The following is a 7541-nucleotide window of genomic DNA, read 5'->3' on the forward strand; positions in this document are numbered from 1 at the left end:
CAATAACCGGTGGTATCTTGATTTCGATTGATTATTCAAACAGCCATGAGTTATCTTTAACCTAGATAGTCGGTTAAAGCCGTTTGAGTTATGACCTATATGAAAGGAATGGTGTCCTTCCAACAAGTGTATTATTCTGATAGAGGTTCAGAATTATTACAGAGCTAATTCCTCAGTAAGGTCAAGTGATCGGAATGCCTAGGTGGAGGCCGCTTCCGATTAGTAATATTAAGGTATAATTAATATTATAGCTTTATCTTAACTGAACCCTTCGGGTCAAACCCAATCGAACAACTGATCCGAGACGACGAATTAATCCGAAGGATTTAATGAGTCGACGGAGTTTTACGAATACAGACGTCGGATATCGAGCCTAGGGCGTCGAGACCGAGCGTCGCAAAATCACAAGCGACAAGTACGAGCGTAGTCGTAGCATCACAATGGTCTAACCATGTGGATACTAGGCTAGTTCGAGCTAGCATGCACCTAGCATGGCTAGGCTCAAGCTTAAGCACACTAGGTGTGCTAGGCGCACCATCGCTGGCACTAGGTGCTAGCGTGCGTGCGTGCCTAGCATGGCAGCACCATCGCTAGCACCAAGTACTAGCAAGGGTGCTTGCCTAGCATCACAGCACGCTGGGCGTGTGCGAGTGCCTAGGCACCATCGCAGGCCACACGCACCAAGCGCAGCCATCGCAATGCTGGGCCTATGCGTATGTGTGTGTGCTTGTGCCTAGGCCTATCGAACCATCGCAACACGCTGCCCAAGCACCATCGCAGGCCTAGCACCACGCACAGCACCATCGCAATGACAATGGCTTGCGTGCGTGCAAGTGCATGTGCACCATCGCCTAGCACGCATGCTAGGGCCTTGCATGCTTAGGCACGCTGGCTAAGCTGGCTGTGCGTAGGGTGCGAGTGGCTATGTGTAGAGCGTGTGCGTGTGCGAGAGAGGCAAGGGCCAACGCTAGCAGCGCCTAGCACTAGCACGCAGCAGCAGCACAAGCATCACCCAGCACAGCACGTATATGCTGGATGGGGTGATGAGGGGCTTGCTGGCTGGTGCTAGCTGGCAGCACTAGCTGGCGTGCCTAGCTGGTTGCATGCCCAGAAGCCTTGTGCCGGTTTGTGCATGATTGTGGGGACCAATCAAGGGCCTTAGGGGGCAAAGCAAATGGTCCCCCCCACCTAACCTTGGTCATCACTCATTAGCATGTGATTGTGCCACTTGTCGCAATGTGATTAACTTAATTATTTATTTAATTTGGAATTAAATAAATTATTGATTTTACCAACTCTCCCACATTGGTGGGAGATTGGAAATCAAGGACCCAATTCCCTATAAATACCTTGCTAAGGTATTGGGAATGGGATAACCTTGAGTGGAATTAAAAGGCAACTCTTGATTTGAGTAAACCTTGATTCGTAAAACTCATAGTTTTATTTGTCCGGGTCTCGACTAACCTTTGAGACTTAGGACGCTCGGGTCGGGTTCGAGGGTATGATCCCGTTGGAGACCTCGTATTTTCGGGGTTCAAGTAAGAGCTCATAGTTGAGCGAAGCACGCGTCAAAGGTATAATCTTTTATCCTTTCTTGTATTTAATTATGTTTTGCTTGTTAATTGCATTTATTATGGGGGCGGGTCTTGGCAGGTTTCATTCCGCGTAGTGTGGGTCACTACGAAACCCAACACTATAGAACAATGTACCACCCGGAAGGGAGATGTTCTGTTCGACGAATTCACCCAAATGAGCGTCGCCGAATGCCTGCTCATGTTGGAGCAGGCAGTTTAAAATGTGTTCGGCCATTGGCCTTATGAATAGCTAAGTTCAATACTTAGCCTTCTACTCAGTTTAGAGCAAACGGTTGCCTGGTTGTGCACTGCACATGGGACTTGGTAGTTGCCTGGTTGTGCATTGCACAGATGGGACTTTATATACAAAAGATAGTAGAAATAAAGTACACTTTCATTAATATACTCTATTTACAAAAAATTTACAAGTCCTTAGAAGTAGTACTTTTTCAAGTTATCTACATTCCAGGTTCTGGCTAGCTGCCTGCCGTCTGGAGTTTCCAGGTGGTAGGTGCCGCCTCTAACTTCTTTTAAAATCCGGTAGGGGCCCTCCCACAAGGCAGCATTGCCCTTGCGCTCCGGGAGTGAATCCAATGCTAGACGCATGGCCTCCCAATTTGGCTCTTCATCATAGAGCATGATTCGGAGTGTTGGCTCATAAAGTTCAATTGGCAGGACAGCTTCAGTGTCGTATGTCATGAGAAACGGGGTTTCATCGGTTGCCCCTTTTTTAGTTGTTCAGATGGCCCATTGGACATGAGGCAACTCGTCCGCCCATAGAATGCAGCCCTTTCAATTTTCTTCTTTATGCCGTCTGAGATGAGCTTGTTGAAGGCTTCAATCTGGTCATTTTCTTTGGGGCGGCCAATTGATGCAAAGCAATGTGAGATCCCTTAATCTCCTAACCAGCTATTGAGGGTAGGCGTTTCAAACTGAGGGCCATTGTCAAAGACCATGGACATAGGCACACCAAACCGGGTGATGATGTTTCTCCAGATGAAAGAGATGACATCCTTTGTCTTAATGCCCTTAACCGCCTCTGCCTCAACCCATTTGGTGAAGTAGTCTACAGCCACCAGGATGTACCTCCGCCCGCCTGAAGCAGGCGTATATGGACCTATGATGTCCATGCCCCATTTTGCAAATGGAACCGGGCTGTAGATAGCCGTTAAATCTAAGGTCGGACGGTGTATGAGTCGGCCAAACCATTGGCACTTGTCACACTTCTTCACCATTTCCATGGCGTCTTCCTCAAGAGTGGACCAAAATTAACCTTGTTGTCTAGCCCTTTTTTCTAGAGTTCTGCCGCCTATATGTGATGCACAAAAGCCCGAGTGCAGATCCACTAGAACCTCTTTTCCCCTTTCAGGAGTAACACACTTCAGTAACGGCTGGAGGTAACCGTTTTTGAAGAGCTCCCCCTTGTAGATTTCAAAACTTTTGAGGCTCGCTTTTTCAGCACAACCGCTTTTGAAGGGGCGTCCGACAAAGTACCGTCTGCCAGATATGGCATCCATCCAGGTAGAGCTTCGGTCAAGAATTCGAATGGGATCATGTTCAATGCTTCTTTTCTCCATGACTTCCCAGAAGACTGACCTAGGCGTATCACAAGTGGCGGATGATGCCAATTTGGACAATGCATCCGCCTGATTGTTTTCTGACCTGGGCACCTGACTTAGATGAAATTTGTCAAGTGTCCCGACCTCATCTTTGACCGCTTGCAGATACTTGATCATCGCCGGATGGGTGGCCTCATAGTCACCATGGTATTAACTAATGATCAACTGAGAATCTGAGCAGGCGTCAACTTTTCTTGCCCCTGCCGCCTTACACATGCGTATACCGCCTTACTCATTATTTGAGGCTTGAAACTTGAACCGTAATGCGTAAACATATTTGTCCCCATCCGGAGACTTCCAAATTACGCCTGCACCACAACCGTTCATAGTAGAGCTCCCGTCTACATAAACCTTCTAAACCTGATCGACATTTTTCGGCTGAGCCGGCCTTGTCATTTCAACAATGAAGTCGGACCCTTCAGTGCCATTCTAGGTTCGAAGGAAATTTCCAGACTTTGCATTTCAATGGCCCACTTGAGCATTCTACCGGATCACTCCAAGGTTGTCATTGACCGCTTGTGAGGTTGATCTGTGTATACCACCGCCAAATATGCCAAGAAGTATGGCTTCAACTTCTTAACTGCCATAAACAGGGCGAGGCCAAATTTTTCAACCAAGGGGTATCGCAGCTCAGCATTTCGGAGAACATGGCTAATGAAATAGACCGAGAGCTGAATGCCGTCTCTCTCAGCTAGGAGAACGACACTGAAGGCATAATCTGAGACGGCCAAGTACATATAGAGAACCTCTCCTGCTAGAGGGCTAACCAGCCGTGGCAATGAGTGGAGGTGCTCCTTCAAATTCTGGAATGCCGCCTCAACATTCTCCCCCCATTCAAATCTAGTCTTCTTCTTGATTGCCTGAAAGAAGTAAAGGCACTTGTTACCTGACCAGCTAAGGAATCTCCCCAATGCCGCCAGACAACCGGTAAGTTTTTGGACTTCCTTGACAGTGCCGGGTGACTTCATGTTAATCACCTCCTGTACCTTTTCAGGATTTGCCTCTATTCCCCTTTGATCAATCAAGAATCTGAGAAACTTCCCGGACTCAACACCAAAGACGCACTTTTTGGGATTAAGCATGACCTTATGCCGCTTGAGGGTGGTGAAGGTTTCTCGGAGATCGGCAAGGTGATCCGTCTGGAGCTTAGATTTGACTATCATGTCATCAATGTACGCCTCTACATTCCTCCCTATTTGATTAATGAAGACCGTATTAATCATCCGTTAGAAGGTAGCAGGCACATTCTTCAGCCCAAACGGCATAACCGTATAATAGAATAATCCTTGATCAGTGACGAATGCCGTCTTCTCTTGATCTTTTTTCCACAAGGGTATCTGATGGAAGCCTGAGTAGGTGTCCATGAAGCTCATCAAGGCATGGCCGGCTATAGAGTCGACCAGACTGTCGATCTTTGGAAGTGGATAACTATCCTTAGGACATGCCTTATTCAGATTTGTGTAATCAACACACATCTGCCAGGTTCCATTCGGCTTTTTCACAAGGACGACATTGGCTACCCAATCCGGGTAGTAGCATTGCCGAATGAACTCGGCATCCAGTAGCTTCTTGACCTCGACGGCTGCCGCCTGAGATCTTTCCTCGCCGTGGTTCCTTTTCTTTTGCCTAATCGGCTTCTTTTTTGGATTCACGGATGGTTTGTGGACAACAAGATCTGGGCTGACGCCTGGCATCTCTTCTACTTAAAAGGCAAAAATTTATTTGAATTCCTTCAATAGTTGGTGCAAATCTGCACCCAACTTGGCAAAAGCAACCGTCCCACTTTTACGGTTCACTCCGGACGGCTGTCATCTAAAACAATGTCAATATTTTCACCAGCCGGCTGGGGACGGAGATCCTCTGATCGTTCCCTGATCAGTGATTGCTATTGCTTCTCTTTTTTTACGGCCACCAGGTGGTCCGCCTTTCTCTTTTTGCTGGTTGCTTTGGGAGCAGGCGCGGCTTCCTTGAAGTCATCAAGGTCAATGGGTTCCTTGTCTTGGCCGGCTGCGGCCACAGTAGGCTTGACGTCTGAGAGGTAACACTCCCTAGGTCTTCTAATCCCCGTTTAGGGAACCCACTGACCCGTCATCCCTCTCAAATTTGATCAGCATAAGGGATGGGATAATGACTGCCTTGGACTCGTTAAGGGTTGGACGGCCCAAAATCAGATTGTAAGCGGTCAATTCTTCGACCACCAAGAACTTGACGACCATTTTTCATCCTTCCCCATTCTCTCCTAGCCGGATGAGTAGGTCAATCCTCCACACTGGATGCACTACCCCACCCCCAGAGCCAACTAGGGGGTGAGAAGCCTTGTGCATGCTGTCAGGCTTGTACTTTAGATTTGCCAAGCACTGATAGCTGATAAGGTCAGACGAGCTCCCGATATCGATGACGATCCGGCCCACCCGTCGGTTGGCAACCTTGCATTCGATGACAATTGGGTCATCATGAGGCTGCCTGACCTTTCCCCGATCCTTCTCAGAGATGAGGACCTTAGGGAAGGTGTCTTTCAACGTCTAGCCCTCATCCACTGAGTTGACCAGCTTCCGGATGTTGTCCTTGGTACCCCGGATGGTAGGACCCCCTCCTGTGAAGCCGCCTGCTATGGTAAAGATGTGCTATTCATCAGTGTCAGAGCTCACAGCCGGCTTCTTAGACGGTTGTCCACTGTTTGCTTTGGAGTTACCCTTGGACTTCACCAGATAGGACTTTAAAGCCCCCTCATCAGCCAGGCGGTCTAATAGCCGCCTGAGGCTATAGCAGCCATTGGTGTCATGGCCGACATCCTCATGGAACTGACAGTACTTACTCTTGTCCTGGCTGTTGATGGGACTCTTCATTGCTGCCGGTTTTTCAAGGGTCAACCGGTCTTTGATCTCCATGAGGATGGAGGAGCAGTCCTTGTTGAACTCGTACTTGGGGACGTACAACTTCAACTCTCTCTTTTTCTTCTGGGACGGCTAACCAGAACGGTCCGCCGCCCAGACTTCTTTTCTTTTCTTGCTCTCTTCTTTCTTGGCCGGCTGAGCAGACCGGCTCTCTTTCCTGTCGGACCTTTTCGGTTCTGACGAGTGCTTGATGGCGCAAAGCTCCGTCGCCTGTATGTAGGCTTCGGCTTCCATCAATGCCTCTTGGAGGGTAGCAACCCTTTTGCGGACCAGGTCGAACGTAAAGGTCGACTCGTCCTTCAGACCCTTGAAGAAGTCTGTATAGGCAACTTCGTCAGACAGTCCTTGAATATGAATTCTCATCAGATTGAACCGCCTGACATAGGACCTTAGTCCCCCCTTGTCTCCCTGCTGAATAGCCCCTAAGTCGAGACTTGTCTTTTTGGCAGGGATGTTCATGGAGAAGTTGGACGCAAACAAGTATGCAAGCGTCTTGAAGTTGTTGATGCATCCGGCTGGCAGATTGTCAAACCATCGTTGGGCTATGCCTTTCAACGTTTCCGGGAAGCATCGGCACCAGGTGGCGTCTTCCAACCCCTATAAATACATAAGGTTGGTGTAAGCCATTAGGTGGTCTTCCGGGTTGGTGGTATCGTCATAGGTACCGACCAACACATTCTTAACCTTGGCCAGCTAAGCCGCCTCGGTTATCTCCCTAGAGAACGTCGACGGCTGTTCCCCAAGGTTTAGCAGCCGGAGCTGCCAGTCGGTCCCCCGAAGAGGGTCGGCTGCATGTATGGTGATCCATACGGCATGTATGGCTGTTGGGGCACATACGAAGCCGGCTAGATAATCCGAGGGCCAGTACGTGCGGACATGCCGCGTGACTGACTTTAATTTCTCGGTTTGTCTCTGAATACTTCATTGAAGTATTACGAAAACTGTCTGGGTAGGTCGACGTTGAGGCCGACTCAGACATTTGTTGACTTCTCTTCTCCTAGATGAACACCCGGGCGTTAGAGTAAGTCTTTTTTGACCCATTTGGCTGAACTTGTCGGATGACCTTCCTTTGCCCTGATTCAGGGAAACGAAGTCTGGAAAGGTCGATTAGGGGCCTATCCGCCCCCTTTGGTTTAGGGTGAGGAGTAGGTACCTGATCTTTGATGTGCTTCTTCCCGGAGGGGGAAGGCTTCTTGGTCGACTGACCCTTGTTGGAGCCAGTTGACTTCTTTATTATGTCCTTGATTTCCCCTTTGAAACTCGTCATGAATTTCATGAGCTCGAATCTGGTGGCTGGGTTGCTGGGACCAACTTTGTCTTCGCCCCATTCCCTTGTTTCTTTGGAACGGGTGCGCCTAGTTCGGAATGACCCATCGGGGGCCACATAGGTGTCGACCTCAAAGTCGTCACCGCTCTCCTGGTCCGTATGGACCTCAGGTTCGGCCGTAGGCCAC

The sequence above is a fragment of the Chenopodium quinoa genome, unplaced genomic scaffold (assembly GCF_001683475.1).
Source record: "Chenopodium quinoa cultivar QQ74 unplaced genomic scaffold, ASM168347v1, whole genome shotgun sequence".
In the NCBI taxonomy this organism is placed as follows: domain Eukaryota; kingdom Viridiplantae; phylum Streptophyta; class Magnoliopsida; order Caryophyllales; family Amaranthaceae; genus Chenopodium; species Chenopodium quinoa.